General features: G+C 39.3%; 1 protein-coding gene across 1 annotated transcript in view; it reads left to right on the top strand.

Annotated features, from left to right (window-relative positions):
• The window catches only part of sdc3 (syndecan 3), a 100,379-nt gene that overhangs the window by 46,618 nt on the left and 31,261 nt on the right, over positions 1 to 22,500 (top strand). The window lies entirely within an intron of this gene.

Raw genomic sequence — 22,500 nt, 5'->3', positions numbered from 1 at the left:
GCCTCATCTCCCTCTCTTAAAGCCACGCATTTTTAAATACGAAACAATGGACCTGACCTCTGTGTCCTCAACACACACACACACACACACACACACACACACACACACACACGCACACACACACACACACACACACACACACACACACACACACACACACACACACACACACACACACACACACACACGCACACACTCCTACCTACATAAATCTGTCCCTCCATTCAGCGAGGAGGATCACAGATGGTGCGACTATTCAAATTTAGTTCTCACAGTTTGAGCTGCCACACGTTTTCCTCTCTGAATTCATGGAGTGAATGAACGGATGAATGTTTGATTAAACACGTGGATGAATGAGTGAATTGAATGTGAGTGAGTACAAAAATGAGTGAGTGAATAACTGAACGGATCGATGAAGAATTAATAATTGAAGAAAAGAATAAAAGTGTGGATCGATGAAGAATGAATGAGTGAATAAAATAAGAGTGAGTGAGTAAATGAATGAGTGAATAAAAGGATTAATGAATGGATCGATGAAGAACGAATGAGTGAAAAAATGGATCGACGAAGACTCAGTGAGTGAATAAAATAAGTGTATGCATCCATGAAAAAATGAATGAACAAATAAAATGGCTGAGTGAATGAATGGATCGGTAAACAATGAATGAGTGAATAAAATAAGAGTGATTGTAAATGAATGAGTGAAGAAAATGATTAATGAATGGATCGATGAACAAGGAATGAGTGAATAAATGGCCCGAGGAAGACTCAGTGAGTGAATAAAATAAGTGTATGCATCCATGAAAAATTAATGAACAAATAAAATGACTGAGTGAATGAATGGATCGGTAAACAATTAATGAGTGAATAAAATAAGAGTGAGTGTAAATGAATGAGTGAATAAAATGATTAATGAATGGATCGATGGACAAGGAATGAGTGAATAAATGGATCGACGAAGACTCAGTGAGTGAATAAAATAAGTGTATGCATCCATGAAAAAATGAATGAACAAATAAAATGACTGAATGAATGAATGGATCGGTAAACAATGAATGAGTGAATAAAATAAGAGTGAGTGTAAATGAATGAGTGAATACAATGATTAATGAATGGATCGATGAACAAGGAATGAGTGAATAAATGGATCGACGAAGACTCGGTGAGTGAATAAAATAAGTGTATGCATCCATGAAAAAATTAATGACCAGATAAAATGGCTGAGTGAATGAATGGATCGGTAAACAATGAATGAGTGAATAAAATAAGAATGAGTGACTAAATGAATGAGTGAATTAAAGTGAGTGGATGAATTGATGAAGAATGAATGAGTGAATACAAGAATAAGTGACTGAATCAATGAAGAATGAATGGGTTAGATACAAGAATGAATGGATCGGTGGAGAATAAAATAAGCAAATGAATGAATGGATTGATGAAGAATGAATGAATGGCTCAATGAAAAATGAATGAGCAAATACAATTATGAATGAACCCATGAAGAATGAATGAGTGAATACAAGAATGAGTGAGTAAATGAATGAATCGATGAAAATGGTTGTGTGAACTAATCGATGAAGAATGAATGGCCGAATAAAAGAATGAGTGAATGAATGAACGGCTCAATGAAAAATGAATGAGTAAATACAATTATGAATGAATCCATGAAGAATGAATGAGTGACTAAATGAATGAATTTATCGAAGAAAATGAATGAGTGAATGAATCCATGAAGAATGAATGAGTGAATACAAGAATGAATGAAATAATTATTCTAAGAAGAATGAATGAGTGACTATAGAATAAGTGAATGGTCTATGAAGAATGGAAGAGTAAATACAAGAATAAGTGACTGGATCAATGAAGAATGAATGAATAGATACAAGAAAGAATGAATGGATTGATGAATAATGAATGAAAGGATGAATGAATAAATGAATAAATGGATTGATGAAGACTCTGAGTGAATAAAATAAGTGAATGGATGAATGGATCGATGAAGAATGAATGACCGAATAAAAGAATGAGTGAATAAAGGGCTCAATTAAAGATGAATGAGTAAATAAAATAATGAATGAATCCATGAAGAATGGATGAGTGAATATAAGAATGAGTGAGTAAATGAATGAATGTATCGATGAAAATGAATGACTTAATAAAAATGAGTGAATGAATGAGTGAATACAAGAATGAATGAAAGAATACATCTACGAAAAATGAGTGAGTGACTAGAGAATGAATGAATGGATCGATGAAGACTCAATGAGTGAGTCAAATAAGTGAATGGATGAAGAATGAATGACCGAATAAAAGAATGAGTGACTTAATGAATGGTTCAATGAAAGATGACTGAGTAAATAAAATGAATGAATCCATGAAGGATGAATGAGTGAATACAAGAATGAGTGAGTAAATGAATGAATGTATTGATGAAAATGAAAGCGTGAATAAATGGCTGAAGAATGAATGAGTGAATACAAGAATGAGTGAGTAAATGAATGAAAGTATTGATGGAAATGAAAGTGAATAAATGGCTGAAGAATGAATGAGTGAATACAAGAATGAATGTGTGACTAAAGAATGAGTGAATGGTCTATGAATAATGAATGAGTAAATACAAGAATACGTGACTGAATCAATTAAGAATGAATGAGTAGAAACAAGAATGAGTAATTGAATGAATGAATGGATCGATGAAGAATGAATGAGTGAATAACAATGAGTGAATTATTAATAAAAATGAATGTGTCGATGAGTGAATGAATGAATGAATAAAATGAGTGAATGAAAGGATAGATTGATCGGTGAAAAATAAATGAGTGAGTGAATGGCTCAATTAGTGGTTGAATCAATTAATAGATCGATGAAGCATGAGTGAGTGAATAAAAGAATGAGTTAGTGAATGAATGCATAGACCGACGACGAATGAATGAGTGAATACGGTAACAAGCGACTCAGTGTTTAAATGGATTGATGAAGAATGAATGAGTGGGGGAAAAAACAATGTGTGAATGAGTGAATGAGTGCACCTGAGGAGTGTAACATGATCAGAGGGACGTGCCAGTGGGGACAGGGTGATGTCATCATATCATATTGCTAAGGACACACCTGTGTCTCACCTCTTTCTGTGTCTCACCTCCTCTTTCTGTGTCTCACCTCCTCTTTCTGTGTCTCACCTCCTCTTTCTGTGTCTCACCTCTTTATGTGTCTCACCTCCTCTTTCTGTGTCTCACCTCCTCTTTCTGTGTCTCACCTCCTCTTTCTGTGTCTCACCTCTTTATGTGTCTCACCTCCTCTTTCTGTGTCTCACCTCTTTATGTGTCTCACCTCCTCTTTCTGTGTCTCACCTCCTCTTTCTGTGTCTCACCTCTTTATGTGTCTCACCTCCTCTTTCTGTGTCTCACCTCCTCTTTCTGTGTCTCACCTCTTTATGTGTCTCAAGTGAATGCCACGTATACTTGGTCAACAGCCATACAGGTCACACTGAGGGTGGCCGTATGAACAACTTGAACACTGTTACAAATATGCGCCACACTGTGAACCCGCACCAAAACAAGAATGACTATTACATTTCGGGAGAACATCCGCACCGTAACACAACATAAACACAACAGAACAAATACCCAGAATCCCTTGCAGCACTAACTCTTCCGGGACGCTTCAATATACATCCCCCTGTCGGCGTTGTCGGAATGTTTGTTGTCGGAGGACTAGCCGTCCCTAATGAAGTGTCCACTTTCCCACACGCCTGTCGTCTTCACCCCGGGGAGCAAAATGTGGGCGCCCCCCCCCCCCCCCCCCCCACACACACACACTCAACCCCCCCGCACCCCACACCCACACACCCCGTCTCTCCTCGGCTTCTTGGTGTGGGGGGAGCCGGTGGCGTCTCGCTGTGGCTAGTTAGCTATGCGGCGAAGGCTGTTTATAGCTCCGCAAAATGCAGAGCTGCTCCAAGTACACCACCCCCCACCCCCCACCCCCCACCCACACCCACGCACACACATGCCACAACCAAAACCTGTGATTTTAGGCATTGCAAAACACACACACACACACACACACACACACACACACACACACACGCAGAGTGTAATTAGATGCAGTGACGCACTGCTCTCTGGCGCTCCATTGACACCACAATATCAGCTCATAAATCCAACATGCTGGGACACAGCAAGCAGCAGAAACACCACTTTGTGTGTTTGTGTGTGTGTGTGTGTAAGTGTGTGTGTGTGTGTGTGTGTTTGTGTGTGTGTGTGTGTTCTGGCAATGCTTACTTCATGGGGACATGGCTCTGTTTACACAGTCACCTTTAGGGGACCTCTGACGGTATGGGGACAAAAAAACAGGTCCCCTAAATCAGTGGTTCTTAACCTGGGTTCGATGGAACCCTAGGGGTTCGGTGAGTCGGCCTCAGGGGTTCGGCGGAGGTCAAAACACACCCGACTCATCGTGTAAATACAAACTTCTTTTTATCGGCGTATTACGGATACGGCAACAGCTGACTGGTTTGCAGGTGTGTAATTTTTTTTGTGAGTTTATGCACTGTGTTGGTTTTGTTGTTTGAACAAGGTGATGTTCATGCACGGTTCATTTTGTGCACCAGTAAAAAAAAACATGGTACCACTTTAGTATGGGGAACATATTCACCATTAATTAGTTGCTTAACATGCAAATTAGTAACATATTGGCTCTTAACTAGTCATTATTAAGTAGTTATTAATGCCTTATTCGGCATGGCCTTATTATAACCCTCAGTGTTTCTCATAAACTGCCTAAATACCTGTGGCAGTGGGGGCGTGGCTATGGGCGTGGTCACCATGACATCATCGAGTAATTTGCATAATTTACTACAATGATATGATTTGCTCTAAAAAGGCTCAAAAAATGTATACTTACTAATTAATAATAACAGTTTTGTTTTAAACGTCCATCCATCCATCCATCCATTTTACAATATAATTACAACACTTTATGTACATATTTATATACAGATTTGAACAATAAGTTATTCACTGAAATATATTTATTAATTGTGGTTCTTACAAAAAATATATCTTATAAAAATATAAAAGCTAAAATGTCTCTTAAAACTCTGCCCCTTTAATTAGTGCATACGAAATAATTGAACTTTAGCCTACTACTACAACCATATTATTTACCAGCAACATAAAGTGAAACAGAGGCAGAGGTGTCCTGCCACAGTCAGTAACAAATAAACAGAAAACAGTAGTGGTGGTAGATAGACACAAAGCTTCATCAAACATCTGATCCACTGAACAAAGAGCTCCAAAAATCTTGATCCTACACTTCTCTTTTGTAAAGTAAATCTGAACAGCCGATATGGGCATCTACATCAACTATATGATTTGCCTGAGAAGCTGGACAGGACAAAAAATAAAAAAAATAAAAAAATATTATTTGTGGCGGCCTTAATTATTTCGTGGCGGGCCACCACAAATAAATGAATGTGTGGGAAACACTGACCCTAACCCTCTAACCCTGGCCCTAATGCTAACCAAATAACTCTAAATTAAGTCTTTATTACTTAGAATATGTTCCCCTAGTGTCCAAATAACTCTAAATTAAGTCTTTGTTACTTAGAATATGTTCCCCATACTAAAGTGTTACCAAAAACATATAACTTTGTCTTGAAGTTGAAAAAAAAAACATTTTATTTTTCACTAAAGAAGGGTTCGGTGAATGCGCATATGAAACTGGTGGGGTTCGGTACCTCCAACAAGGTTAAGGACCACTGCCCTAAAGGGAAACCTTTTTAAATGATTAACATAATTTCAAAAGGTTTAACCATTAATAGTCTTTTGCAATTTGTTTAATGAACAATGGAGACTGCAAAGAAGAAAGTTGTAGGTGGGATCGGTGTATTAGCGGCTGGCTGCAGCAACACAACGAGGAGTACTTACTTGGATAGCAGACGCGCTGGCTGATGCTAGCCGATGCTAGCGGCCAACGCATCTGTGATCGGGTGAAGTCCTTCGTCACGCCGTCGATCGCTGGAACGCAGGTGAGCACGGGTGTTGATGAGCAGATGAGGGCTGGCTGGCGTAGCTGGAGCGCTAATGTTTTTATCATAGCTCTGTGAGGTCCGGTTGCTAAGTTGCTAAGTTAGCTTCAGCGTCGTTAGCAACAGCATTGTTAAGCTTTGCCAGGCTGAGAATTATTAACCGTGTAGTTACATGTCCATGGTTTAATAGTATTGTTGATTTTCTGTCTATCCTTCCAGTCAGGGGTTTATTTATTTTGTTTCTATCTGCAGTTAAGCCCGATGCTATCACGTTAGCTCAGCAGCTAAAGAGCTTCGCCGATGTATTGTCGTGGGGATAAAAGTCACTGTGAATGTCCATTTCGCGTTCTCGACTCTCATTTTCAAGAGGATGTAGTATCCGAGGTGGTTTAAAATACAAATCCGTGATCCACAATAGAAAAAGGAGAGTGTGTGGAATCCAATGAGACCTTGTACCTAAGTTACGGTCAGAGCGAAAAAAGATACACCCTGCACTGCCTCTCTAGTCCTTCACTCTAACGTTCCTCATCCACAAATCTTTCATCCTCGCTCAAATTAATGGGGTAATCGTCGCTTTCTCGGTCCGAATCTCTCTCGCTCCATTGTAAACAACGGGAAAATGTGAGCAGCACTTCCTCCTGTGACGTCACGCTACTTCCGGTACAGGCAAGGCTTTTTTTATCAGCGACCAAAAGTTGCGAACTTTATCGTCGATGTTCTCTACTAAATCCTTTCAGCAAAAATATGGCAATATCGCGAAATGATCAAGTATGACACATAGAATGGATCTGCTATCCCCGTTTAAAATTCATTTCAGTAGGCCTTTAAAATGAGATTTTCATACAACATGATTATAAAACATTATTACCTTTAAAGTATGATTGACATTCAGAATGTTCCATCCTTCTATATATGGTAGTTGGAGTAGCAGACAACTTCATTACTGCTAAATAGCAGTTTTCAGTAATGTCACGGAAGATGCAGGATTTGCTTTAACATTAAAGTGGTGAAACTTCCTATAAGAGGACAGCTGTAGTGCTGTATTCTGACCATCATGTCATATTTACTTTGAACTTTTTTTTATTTTTCAATGGTCAAATCAACATCAGAACCCAACATTGATTAAACGTTGTCAAAAGTTGTAAGTTGTTTCAACGTTGTATTTGTGTTGTAGAATATTGGTTGGGAAATGACCAAACTTCAATGGTCAAATCAAGGTCACAACTTGACATTGAATAAATGTTGTCAAAAAGCATGTTGTTTCAACGTTGTATTTGTGTTGTAGAACATTGGTTGGGAAATGACCACATTTCAAAGGTCAAATCAATGTCACAACCTGACATTGAGTAAACATAGTCAAAAAGCACGTTGTTTCAACGTTGTATTTGTGTTGTAGAACATTGCTTGGGAAATGACCAAATTTCAAAGGTGAAATCAATGTCAGAACCCAACATTGATTAAACGTTGTCAAAGAGCACGTTGTTGTGGAATGTTGGTTGGGAAATGACCAAATTTCAATGGTCAAAATCAGCGTCAGAATCCAACATTGATTAAACGTTGTCAAAGAGCATGTTGTTTCAAGGTCAAATCAACGTCAGAACCCAACATTGATTAAACGTTGTCAAAGAGCACGTTGTTGTGGAATATTGGTTGGGAAATGACCAAATTTCAATGGTCAAATCAACGTCAGAACCCAACATTGAATAAACGTTGTCAAAAAGCACATTGTTTCAACGTTGTATTTGTGTTGTAGAATATTTTTTGGGAAATGACCAAATTTCAAAGGTCAAATCAATGTCACAACCCGACATTGATTAAACGTTGTCAAAGAGCACGTTGTTGTGGAATATTGGTTGGGAAATGACCGAAATTCAAAGGTCAAATCAATGTCAGAACCCAACATTGATTAAACGTTATCAAAAAGCATGTTGTTTCAAGGTCAAATCAACGTCACTACCCGACATTGAATAAACGTCGTCAAAAAGCATTTTGTTCCAAAGTTGTATTTGTGTCGTAGAATATTGGTTGGGAAATGACCGAAATTCAATGGTCAAATCAATGTCAGAACCCAACATTGATTAAACGTTGTCAAAGAGCATGTTGTTGTGGAATATTGGTTGGGAAATGACCGAAATTCAAAGGTCAAATCAATGTCAGAACCCGACATTGATTAAATGTTGTCAAAAAGCACGTTGTTTCAACGTTGTATTTGTGTTGTAGAATATTGGTTGGGAAATGACCAAATTTCAATGGTCAAATCAAGGTCAGAACCCAACATTGATTAAACGTTGTATTAAAGCACGTTGTTTCAACGTTGTATTTGTGTTGTAGAATATTGGTTGGGAAATGACCAAATTTCAATGGTCAAATCAAGGTCAGAACCCGACATTGATTAAACGTTGTCAAAGAGCACGTTGTTGTGGAATATTGGTTGGGAAATGACCGAAATTCAAAGGTCAAATCAATGTCAGAACCCAACATTGATTAAACGTTGTCAAAAAGCATGTTGTTTCAAGGTCAAATCAACGTCACTACCCGACATTGAATAAACGTCGTCAAAAAGCATTTTGTTCCAAAGTTGTATTTGTGTCGTAGAATATTGGTTGGGGAATGACCGAAATTCAATGGTCAAATCAATGTCAGAACCCAACATTGATTAAACGTTGTCAAAGAGCACGTTGTTGTGGAATATTGGTTGGGAAATGACCGAAATTCAAAGGTCAAATCAATGTCAGAACCCAACATTGATTAAATGTTGTCAAAAAGCACGTTGTTTCAACGTTGTATTTGTGTTGTAGAATATTGGTTGGGAAATGACCAAATTTCAATGGTCAAATCAAGGTCAGAACCCAACATTGATTAAACGTTGTCAAAGAGCACGTTGTTGTGGAATATTGGTTGGGAAATGACCAAATTTCAATGGTCAAATCAACGTCAGAACCCAACATTGAATAAACGTTGTCAAAAAGCACGTTGTTTCAACGTTGTATTTGTGTTGTAGAATATTTTTTGGGAAATGACCAAATTTCAAAGGTCAAATCAATGTCACAACCTGACATTGATTAAACGTTGTCAAAGAGCACGTTGTTGTGGAATATTGGTTGGGAAATGACCGAAATTCAAAGGTCAAATCAATGTCAGAACCCAACATTGATTAAATGTTGTCAAAAAGCATGTTGTTTCAACGTTGTATTTGTGTTGTAGAATATTGGTTGGGAAATGACCAAATTTCAATGGTCAAATCAAGGTCAGAACCCAACATTGATTAAACGTTGTATTAAAGCACGTTGTTTCAACGTTGTATTTGTGTTGTAGAATATTGGTTGGGAAATGACCAAATTTCAATGGTCAAATCAAGGTCAGAACCCAACATTGATTAAACGTTGTATTAAAGCACGTTGTTTCAACGTTGTATTTGTGTTGTAGAATATTGGTTGGGAAATTACCAAATTTCAAAGGTCAAATCAACGTCACAACCTGACATTGAATAAACGTTGTCAAAGAGCACGTTGTTGTGGAATATTGGTTGGGAAATGACCAAATTTCAATGGTCAAATCAATGTCAGAACCCGACATTGATTAAACGTTGTCAAAGAGCACGTTGTTTCAACGCTGTAGGATATTGGTTGGGAAATGACCAAATTTCAAAGGTCAAATCAAGGTCAGAACCCAACATTGATTAAACGTTGTCAAAAAGCATGTTTTTTCAACGTTGTATTTGTGTTGTAGAATATTGGTTGGGAAATAACCAAAATTCAATGATGTCTCTTCAATTGTTTTACATCGTAACGTTGTGCACCCTGTGTGTGTAACACACAGTTCCTTAGTTTGTGCCTCATTCCTGTGAGAAACCTGCATGTGACTGAAGCATTAAGGAGTGGACTACCCAGGACGAACAACCAGCAGGTGGCATCAGTGAGCAGATAATACTCCATCATCTCTTTCTCTTTCGGACTTACCAGCTTGGGGGGTGGCGGCGCTAGCTATGAGTGGGGGGGCACGAGGCAAAAACTAAGCCAGACCCGCACCTTTAAATACAGTCTGCATCCAACCCTGAAAATAGACAAACGAGCGACTGTCAGCCGCCGTATGGCCTGGATTTAGATACGTGCTAAGTGTGTGTGTAGGGAGTAGGGGGGGCGCGTGAGGGGGGTGTGACTACTGGACCCGCCTCGAGGGGCCTGCATGTGGGAAGGGGAGTGTGTGTTTATTTGAGTTGGTGTGTTTTTAAAGTCACGCTGAGTCGAGATAAGCGAGACGAAAGGAAAGTGGGGCGAGGATTGGGACTTGGGGGGCACATCTGTGTTGAAATGGGGCGGTGGTGGGTGGGGTGGGGGGGGGGGGGCACTGCTGATGTTGTTTTTTCAGGTTGTTTTAATGACGTTATGCAACACCTTTTGGTGTTAAAGCCCTGTTTTGTGTGTGTGTTCTTGTATTTGTACCCTTCTTGAGACCCGAAGAAGGAAAAGTGTCTTCCATATGAGGAGGTGTGACATAAATCATGGTCCCAATAACATTGCATCTAATAGAGAATGTCTCATTTGCACCCCTGCTGGTGACATCTATCAACATGAGGGTGCTCCCAAAAAGAGAGGGATTTTTCAAATTGACTGTGTGTCGCTTTTAAAAGTGCTCCCCCTCTGGTCAACATATGAAATAACAAGAGTGTGTAACGAATTGAAAACTGCCCACTTTGGCCAAAATATTTTTTTTTTAAATAAATAAATATGTATATAGAGACATACTGTAATAACTTGAAGTAAATAAAAAATATACATATTAAAATATATATATATATATATATATATATATATATATATATATATATATATATATATATATATATATATATATATATATATATATATATATATATATTTTAAATTAAATAAAATAAAAAATAAAATATATATATATATATATATATATATATATATATATATATATATATATATATATATATATATATATATATATATATATATATATATAATCTTATATATATAGTTTTTTTTATTTATTTATTTCAAGTTATTACAGTATGTCTCTATACATATTTATTAATTTTTTTAAATACATTTTGGCCAAAGTGGGCACATTTCAATGTAATAACTTGAAGAAAATAAAAAAATAAAAAAATAAAAAAAGTATATATTTATTTTTATTTTTTTTAAATTTACTTCGTTATTACAGTATGTCTCTCTCTCTCTCTCTCTCTCTCTCTCTCTCTCTATATATATATATATATATATATATATATATATATATATATATATATATATATATATATATATATGACTTCAAGTTATTACAGTATGTCTCTATATACGTACATACATATATATATACATACACATATATATATGTATGTATGTATATAGAGACATACTGTAATAACTTGAAGGAAATAATGAAGATTAAAAAGCAATTACAAACAAAAAGATTATAATAAACTAAAAGCTGACCTTTTTTCATATTTGCATAGTATGTACAGTATATATTATTAATGTTGTAAATACAAATATTCATATATCTAGAAAGGGTGGTCCTAAAGAGGTAGGCATATTTCACAGGTCTCAAGAAGGTAACAAATACAAGAATCTGTGTGTGTGTGTGTGTGTGTGTGTGTGTGTGTGTGTGTGTGTGTGTGTGTGTGTGTGTGTGTGTGTGTGTGTGTGGTGCACAAACCTCCCATCCGACCCCCAAAAAGATGGAATTCTTTGCGAAAGGGAAAGGTTGCCAATGGCAACGGCCTTCATTGTGAGACTCTGGACAGCACACACACACACACACACACACACACACACACACACACACACACACACACACACACACACACACACACACACACACACACACACACACATACTGCGTTTCTCATAAACTCACTGCACACACACACACTTTGAGGGAGGCACTCTAAGGGAAGCGCACCTCTTCCCACCAACTCACAAGGTGCACACTCTCCGTGGGGAGGGCGGGGAGGGGGGTGGGTGGGGGGGGGGTGCGTTCAGGTTTCCAGATTCCATTATGACTTTATTGGCTTTTAAAGGCATCGTGTTTCTTGCGTCTGGAGCCAGAGGGGGCGGAGCTTCGGTTTGGCTTAGCATCACAATCGCACCAGCGCGGCTCCGCCCCCTCCCATCAGCACCAGAGCCCCCCACCCCCCCACCCCCGCCCCCCTCCCCTTCAGGGTGGATTTAGATCAGCGTGCAGATAAAGTGGTCACAGAAGCGTGGGGCAGTTTTCCAGCACCTGCAGCAGTCCTCACTTGTCACTTGGCAGCCAAAGGCGGCGATACAGTGATTAGCGGGTATCGAACAGGCGGGGGAAACAGGCTGAAGTGGCAGCGCTGCAAAAAGTACAGTATCATACATCGGGGATAATTGTGTCCTGTGTCATATTTGACTGTAGATGGAAATCATCTGTCATCATTCAACCTTTGATATTTATCCTGTAAACACATGGCGTGATTGCAACCTGTGATATTAGTCTGTCATTGATTGTATCGCACATGATATCACACACAAGTAAACACACTGCAGGGCCGCTTGTATCGCACATAATAACACACACACAAGTAAACACGCTGCAGGACTGCTTGTGTCCCACATGATATCACACACATGTAAACACGCTGCAAGACTGCTTGTATTGGAACATGCTATCACACACAAGTAAACACGCTGCAGGACTGCTTGTATCGCACATGATAACACAGACATGTAGACACACTGCAGGGCCGCCTGTATCGCACATGATATCACACACATGTAAACACACTGCAAGACTGCTTGCATTGGAACATGATATCACACACAAGTAAACACGCTGCAGGACTGTTTGTATTGCACATGATAACACACACATGTAAACACACTGCAGGGCCGCCTGTATCGCACATGATATCACACACATGTAAACACACTGCAGGACTGCTTGTATCGCACGATATCACTCACAAGTAAACACGCTGCTTTGCCGCTTGTATCGCACATGATAACACACACACAAGTAAACACGCTGCAAGAGTGCTTGTATTGAACATGATATCACACACAAGTAAACACGCTGGAGGGCTGCTTGTATCGCACTTGATATCTTACACAAGTAAACCCAATGGAGGCCTGCTTGTATCGCACATGATATCACTCGCAAGTAAACACGCTGCAAGCAAGACTGCTTGTATCAAACATGATATCACACACACATAAACACGCTGCAGGACTGCTTGTATCGCACATGACATCACACACATGTAAACACGTTGCATGACTGCTTGTATCGCACATGATATCACACACACATAAACACACTGCAGGACTGCTTGTATTGCACATAATATCACTCACAAGTAAACACGTCACAGGACTGCTTGTATCGCACATGACATCACACACAAGTAAATGCGTCGCAGGACTGCTTATATCGCACATGACATCACACACACGTAAACACGTCGCAGGACTGCTTGTATCGCACATGATACCACACACACACGTAAACACGCTGCAGGACTGCTTGTATTGCACATGACATCACACACGTAAACACGTCGCAGGACTGCTTGTATCGCACATGATATCACTCACAAGTAAACGCGTCGCAGGACTGTTTGTATCACACATGACATCACACACACACACATAAACACGTCGCATGACTGTTTGTATCGCACATGATATCACACACACATAAACACGCTGCAGGATTGCTTGCATCGAACATGATATCACTCACAAGTAAACACACTGGAGGGTCGCTTGTGTCGCACATGATATCACACATAAGGAAACACACTGCAGGGCCGCTTGTGTCGCACATGATATCACACATAAGTAAACATACTGCAGGGCCGCTTGTATCGCACATGGTATCACTCACAAGTAAACACACTGCAGGGCCGCTTGTATCGCACATGGTATCACTCACAAGTAAACATGCTGCAGGGCCGCTTGTATCGCACATGATACCACACACACACGTAAACACGCCGCAGGACTGCTTGTATCGCACATGACATCACACACACGTAAACACATCGCATGACTGCTTGTATCGCACATGACATCACACAGACGTAAACACGTCGCAGGACTGCTTGTATCGCGCATGATATCACACACATTTGACTCATCACCCTTGAACACCCCCTGGGAGGTGAGGGGAGCAGTGGGCAGCAGCGGTGGCCGCGCCCGAGAATCATTTTTGGTGATTTAACCCCCAATTCCAACCCATGATGCTGAGTGCCGAGCAGGGAGGTAATGGCTCCCATTTTTATAGTCTTTGGTATGACTCGGCCGGGGTTTGAACTCACGACCTACCCATCTCAGGGCGGACACTCTAACCACTAGGCCACTGAGTAGGCAGGTGGCCTCCACAAAGTCAGATCTTGGCATTTGATGCTAGAGGTGATAAATAAACGAGTAATATTGTGTTAAAAAAAAACTTTTATTAATTGGTAGGTAATATTAATGTAGTCATCCCAATTCTTAATATTTCAAGCGTCTAAACGTCACTTGACAATGTGTGCACATTTAGAGACATATTTACCCCCCACAACAAAATAAAAATGCGCATTTAGATCTGTGCACATTTTGACACATTTAAGTTTAGATCTAGAGCACAAACCATTTTACATTCTTACAATTAAACATTTTAGTTTAGATCTAGAGCATAAACAAAATAAAAATGCACATTTAGATCTGTGCATATTTTAGTTTAGGGAATCTGTGCACATTTAGAGACATATTTACCCCCAAAAACAAAATAAAAATGTGCATTTAGATCTGTGCACATTTTGACACATTTTAATTTACATCTAAAGCACAAACATAATTTAAAAAATGCGCATTTAGATCTGTGCTTTTAGATCTGTGCACATTTTGACACATTTTAATTTACATCTAAAGCACAAACATAATTTAAAAAATGCGCATTTAGATTTGTGCACATTTGGACACATTTTAGTTTAGATCTAGATCACAAACAATTTTACATTCTTACATTTAAAGGCCTACTGAAAGCCACTACTACCGACCACGCAGTCTGATAGTTTATATATCAATGAGGAAATCTTAACATTGCAACACATGCCAATACGGCCGGGTTAACTTATAAAGTGCAATTCTAAATTTCCCGCTAAACTTCCAGTTGAAAACGTCTATGTATGATGACGTATGCGCGTGACGTCAATGGTTGAAGCGGAAGTATTCGGACCCATTGTATCCAATACAAAAAATCTCTTTTTTCATCGCAAAATTCCACAGTATTCTGGACATCTGTGTTGGTGAATCTTTTGCAATTTGTTTAATGAACAATGGAGACTGCAAAGAAGAAAGTTGTAGGTGGGTTTGGTGTATTAGCGGCTGGCTGCAGCAACACAACAAGAAGGACTTACTTGGACCGTCGATCGCTGGAACGCAGGTGAGCACGGGTCGTGATGAGCAGATGAGAGCTGGCGTAGGTGCAGAGCTAATGTTTTTAGCATAGCTCTGTCAAGGTTCCGTAGCTAAGTTAGCTTCAATGGCGTCGTTAGCAACAGCATTGCTAAGCTTCGCCAAGCTGGAAAGCATTAACCGTGTAGTTACATGTTCAGAGTTTGGTAGTATTGTTGATCTTCTGTCTATCCTTCCAGTCAGGGACTTATTTGTTTTGTTTCTATCTGCAGTTAAGCACGATGCTATCACGTTAGCTCCGTAGCTATAGTGCTTCACCGATGTATTGTCGTGGAGATAAAAGTCACTGTGAATGTCCATTTCACGTTCTCGACTCTCATTTTCAAGAGGATATAGTATCCGAGGTGGTTTAAAATACAAATCCGTGATCCACAATAGAAAAAGGAGAGAGTGTGGAATCCAATGAGCCCTTGTACCTAAGTTACGGTCAGAGCGAAAAAAGATACGTCCTGCACTGCACGCTAGTCCTTCACTTTCACGTTCCTCATCCACGAATCTTTCATCCTGGCTCAAATTAATGGAGTAATTTATCGTCGATGTTCTCTACTAAATCCTTTCAGCAAAAATATGGCAATATCGCGAAATGATCAAGTATGACACATAGAATGGATCTGCTATCCCCGTTTAAATAAAAACAATTCATTTCAGTAGGCCTTTAAACACTTTAGTTTAGTTCTAGAGCACAAACAAAATAAAAATGTGCATTTTAGATCTGTGCACATTTTGACACATTTTAGTTTAGATCTAGAGCACACAAACAATTTTACATTCTTACAATTGTTTGCTCTAGATCTAATCATTTTAGTTTAGATCTAGAGCACAAACAAAATAAAAATGCACATTTAGATCTGTGCACATTTTGACACATTTTAGTTTAGGGAATCTGTGCACATTCAGAGACATATTTACCACCCCCTCCAAAAAAATGAGGGTGTGATTGGGTCAGACTTGAGAGGCTGTGCTTCCATGATGATGTCATCTATTATACATCAGCCTGCAAGTGCCTGCTAAATACTTCAGCATCTGCTGTTTGCTGCACCACCGTGTCTAGCTTTAAACATGGCCGACGTGTGGGTCGGAGGTCGCGGGAAAAGCGCTCGATGAACGAGGACGGGGTCAAGCGGAGCGAGGCGACCCCCGACGGGGAGGTCAGCGACCTTGGACCGCCGCGGACTCATCTCTCGCGCTTGGGCGGTGGATGGAGTCGTTGGCTCCGCCCACTAGGGACGAATACCAATATATTGACATTGAAAAGGGTGAAAGTAAAAAGTCAATATATACACGTTATGTATTCATATATGTGCTGTAATTAGGGATGATGTTTGATAAGAAATTATCGAGTTCAAGCCCATTATCGAATCCTCTTATCGGTTCTCTTATCGAATCCAGATAGGTTGTTGTGTATGGAAAAAAACACAATATTTGGTTTAACAGAAGCTCACTTTTATTTTATAAGAAAAAAATAAAATAAATAAATAAATATTGATTGTTACCCCTCTAAAAAAATAAAATAAATAAATATTGACTGTTGTTACCCAAAGTATATTAAGTGGGATTTTTCAGAAAAACAAATATATACAGTAACACAAAAACAAGCTGTCTCTGTGATCACTATAGGTGTATAAATAATAATATAGTGTTAAATAAAATCAGTCCCTTGGGCCCAAAACTGAAAATAATACAGCTCTCCAAAAAGTGCACTTCTGCTGCTATTGGAACATACTAACTACACAACCCAAGACACTAAGAACGCCACAGTCATCAATCAACAATTCTTCTTCCAAAAAATGAGCATGTCTGCTTTTTCAGGATCAAGTCTGACCCGCTCCTCGCTAATCGTGTCGCCAACGCTGCAAAAAACACGTTCACTTGGCGTGGAACTAGCTTGGACACACAGATAGGTTTGACGACATCCTCCTCTAGTCTGTATCCAAACCTTCTGGGGTCCATCAGTGTGGCCTCCTCCAGGAATGACTGCACGTCCTTGTCCTGGAGGGAAAATGAGGGACAGACACAGCATAGAATTAGGGGGGAAATTAGCTGAATGTGAAGACTAGGGTGTCTCTTATTAAAGGCCTACTGAAAGCCACTACTACCGACCACGCAGTCTGATAGTTTATATATCAATGATGAAATCTTAACATTGCAACACATGCCAATATGGTCGGGTTAACTTATAAAGTGCAATTTTAAATTTCCTGCTAAACTTCCGGTTGAAAACGCCTTTGGAGGATGACGTATGCGCGTGACGTAGCCAGTGAAACAGGAGTATCGGTAGCCCATTGAAGCCAATACAAAAAGCTCTGTTTTAATTTCATAATTCCACAGTATTTTGCACATCTGTGTTGGTGAATCTTTTGCAATTTGTTTAATGAACAATGGAGACTGCAAAGAAGAAAGTTGTAGGTGGGATCGGTGTATTAGCAGCTGGCTGTAGCAACACAACAAGAAGGACTTACTTGGATAGCAGACGCGCCAGCCCATGCTAGCCGCCTTTGCATCTGTGTTGGGGTGAAGTCCTTCGTCGCGCCGTCGATCGCTGGAACGCAGGTGAGCACGGGTGTTGATGAGCAGATGAGGGCTGGCTGGCGTAGGTGGAGCGCTAATGTTTTTATCATAGCTCTGTGAGGTCCGGTTGCTAAGTTAGCCTTAGCGTCGTTAGCAACAGCATTGTTAATCATTACCAGGCTGAGAATTATTAACCGTGTAGTTACATGTCCATGGTTTAATAGTATTGTTGATCTTCTGTCTATCCTTCCAGTCAGGGATTTATTTATTTTGTTTCTATCTGCATTTGAGACAGATGCTATCACGTTAGCTCCGTAGCTAAAGAGCTTCGTCGATGTATTGTCGTGGAGATAAAAGTCACTGTGAATGTCCATTTCGCGTTCTCGACTCTCATTTTCAAGAGGATATAGTATCCGAGGTGGTTTAAAATACAAATCCGTGATCCACAATAGAAAAAGGAGAGAGTGTGGAATCCAATGAGCCAGCTTGTACCCAAGTTACGGTCAGAGCGAAAAAATATATGTATTTCACTGCATTCTAGTCCGTCACTCTAACATTCCTCATCCACGAATCTTTCATCCTCGCTCAAATTAATGGGGTAATTGTCGTTTTCTTGGTCCGAATAGCTCTAGCTGCGTTGAAAACAATAGGAAAATATGAGGAAGTGAACAACTGACAACGTCACGCTACTTCCGGTAGGGGCAAGGCTTTTTTTTTTATCAGAGACCAAAAGTTGCGAACTTTATCGTCGATTTTCTCGACTAAATCCTTTCAGCAAAAATATGGCAATGTCGCGAAATGATCAAGTATGACACATAGAATGGATCTGCTATTCCCGTTTAAATGAAAAAAATTCATTTCAGTAGGCCTTTAAGTCTTTAGCATTAGTATGTGGAATTAAATGATGGAATGGATTAAGTAAAGAAGTTAAACATTGTACTGATATGATCCAGTTTAAAAGGTTGTTCAAATGAATAGTGCTTTACGGTAGACTAAACGTGACTGCTGTTGTTGTGTGTTGTTACCGCGCTGGGAGGACGTTAATGAAACTGCCTAACAATAAACCCACATAAGAAACCAAGAACTCGCCTTCGATCATTCTACAGTTATGACATCATTGGGCAGGCAAGCTGTTTATATTGTGGGAAAGCGGACGTGAGAACAGGCTGTCCCCACTCAGGTCCGCATTGAGCTGGAGGGGGCGTGGCCTCCAGCTCCGGCTGAATACCGGGAGTTTATCGGGAGAAAATTTCTGCCGGGAGGTTATCGGGAGAGGCGCTGAATACCGGGAGTCTCCCGGTAAAAACGGAAGGGTTGGCAAGTATGCCTTACAAGGCGTGAGAAGGTAAACAAAGGTGAATTTGTACTACAACGCCATCTTAGATGCAGGCACGTGATTTGACCACAATGAAAAAGACTGAAAAAATTTCCGGGGGTCTGTGGGACGAAGGCTCCCAGCCAGGTCTAGGGCGGTGCCCTGGTGGGGGGACAAGGGGGGCAACGCCCCCCGAAGCTCCTGGTTTTTCACCAATTTAACATGCTAAAATTAACAAAGACAGCACCATTTGAAGAAAATATTTTAGTGTTTAAAGACATGAAAACATCATTAATAGAACATACATGAATGAATGAATGAATGAATGAATGAAATAAGTTTATTTCGGTCATATGATCAACCATTAACCATTTTGTGTGACAGTACAGTACAAATTATACACATACAACAATCATACACATCCACACACAAAAAGAAAAGAAAAGAAAAAAAGCATGACCGAAAAAGGAATAGGCTGAAGCCAAGGCTTATATTTGCCTATCCTATACCTTCACTGAAAATAAGATTACCTGGAACATCAACATTAAAAAGAAAAAAAAAATCAATGGGATGAAAGTAATACATAACCCAACTAACCTAATGAATCACTGTATATGGTTCAGTCCCAACAGTATTTAGTCACTAATATTTACATCTTGTGTTCATTTCACATCCACAGGTGTCACATTGATCAGTGTTATTATCTACAGTTTATTTACAGTATTACCACATTACTTCAGTTCACTTCACACATTAGCTTTCTCGGAGAGCCCTAACATGAGCTTTCCTTGCAAATTTCTGAGCAGCCTGCATTTTCCTTTTGGTCTCTGCTTTTGTAGCAAATATTCCTAAAGCTTACCTCATTATTAACAACCCTGTCTGCAACTGAAGTGGGTTGTTTGGGTGGATCTTTCCTCTCCATGTCTACGGCAGTTGTCGATGTAAACAAAGGATGAAGTCCGTAAGGTTTGCTCACTTTCGGTTGACATCCAAAAGTACCAGCTAGTGAAAAGTTTGTTTTCCTTGCTTCAAGTTGTTTCATATGTTTTTGGCGTTTCGCATGTACTTCCAAAGCCTTGAAACCTCGTGATCCATAGTCAATATTATCATGACACCACGTGCAGAAAACCTTTCCGGGACGATCGATTTTCCGAATAAAATCACCGAACAAAGTCGTAACTTCCTTCTTCCCTACAGTATCAGTGATTTCCCTTTCCATCCAGTCCCATCGAAACTTATTTTTGACATGTTAATCAATTTCTTTTACTCGTAAAGCGTCCTTTCTCTCGAGAACCGACATCGTTTACGTATGAAAAATGGCGGTAATAACCACAGGGTTTCATACACATTCATTTATTTGTGGCGGCCCGCCACGAAAGAATTACGTCCGCCACAAATAAAAAAATTAAAAATAAAAAATAAATTAATTTTTTTGTTGTTTTTTTTTTGTCCTCTCCAGCTTCTCAGGCAAATCATATAGTAGATGTAGATGCCCATATCGGTTGTTCAGATTTACTTTACAAAAGAGAAGTGTAGGATACTTCTCTTGTTGCCTTATTTGTATTTGACTTTATTAGATGTATTTATATTAGAAACACAACATGTGTATATAACAAAGGGTGCAAAGTCTGCAGGCAGTAGGAAACACGTGGTTAAGTGTAGGGAGTAAAACTGATGGCAGTCTAAAGTTCAAGATATTTGGAGCTCTTTGTTCAGTGGATCAGATGTTTGATGAAGCTTTGTGTCTATCGACCACCACTACTGTTTTCTGTTTATTTGTTACTGACTGTGGCAGGACACCTCTGCCTCTGTTTCACTTTATGTTGCTGGTAAATAATATGGTTGTAGTAGTAGGCTAAAGTTAAATTATTTAGTATGCACTAATTAAAGGGGCAGAGCTTTAAGAGACATTTTATCTTTTATATTTCATAAGATATATTTTTTGTAAGAACCACAATTAATAAATATATTTCAGTGAATAACTTATTGTTCAAATCTGTATATAAATATGTACATAAAGTGTTGTAATTATATTGTAAAATGGATGGATGGATGGACGTTTAAAACAAAACTGTTATTATTCATTAGTAAGTATACATTTTTTGAGCCTTTTTAGAGAAAATCAAATCATTGTAGTAAATTATGCAAATTACTCGATTATGTCATGGTGACCACGCCCACAGCCACGCCCCCACAGCCACAGGTATCTTGGCATTTTATGGGAAACACTGAACCATTATGAATGATGACGTTATTAACGTCATCATTCATAACAGATGTCCTGATTGGTCACAAGGAACATGTCGACCAATCAACTATGGCGTAATATAAACTACGTCTCGAATCTTGATTTAGGGTCGGAAAAAAAACGGAAAAACGGGAGATAATTTTTTTTTCTCCCCGAGATTAAAAAAGACTGAATTTAGACTTTAGACGGAAAAATCACATGCCTGTAGATGACATCACAAATTATCAATAACGAGCATGACAAAAGATGTCATTATAAATCACAAATTTAGCGGGAAATATTTGAGACAAAAACCAAGTTTCAGCCTAAAACAAAATATATATGCAGTATTTCTCCGAAAATAACCAGCATAAAGTATGTGCTGGCACCGTAGATTTGTCTGCTTGGCTTATGCACAAACTTTGAATAAAGTTTGATTCAAAGTGCACACTTCTCAAAGATGTAGTAACTGCCCTGACCACATGATGGCGACAAATACATATGTAATAATGTTCATTAAATGACAAGCAATAACGCTTCAACAACAAGACTTTACAACAAATAGGGACGCTCGTATCGCACATAATATCGCTGACCTTCAGGGTGTGGTCATTTCTACCGATTCTGGTCAGGGGGCGGAGTTTGTTGAAGCACCGCCCCTAAATGTGGAAAGCAAGACGGCCGACTTGTTTGTGGGCTAACATGGCTTCTGCAGACGTTGACGTTAAGTTTTTTCTTCTTCACCTTTTTCAAGTTGATTTTCCAACTTTGTGTTGGCCGGCCACAAAATGTGACAGCGATGTAGTTTTACTGCGCCAAGGAGTGGAGCTAGCGTGTTAGCATTAGCGCTGGCCTGGCAATTTGCCACAGTGTGCAGGAATAAAGCAGAGGTTTTCTTATATTTTACTGGGGGAAATAAAAGAAGAAGAAAGAGGGCGGCGCCACAAACTTGCAAATGACTCCC

Source organism: Entelurus aequoreus, linkage group LG05, assembly GCF_033978785.1.
Source record: "Entelurus aequoreus isolate RoL-2023_Sb linkage group LG05, RoL_Eaeq_v1.1, whole genome shotgun sequence".
Lineage (NCBI taxonomy): Eukaryota > Metazoa > Chordata > Actinopteri > Syngnathiformes > Syngnathidae > Entelurus > Entelurus aequoreus.
This window is presented reverse-complemented; position numbering and strand designations above follow the sequence as displayed.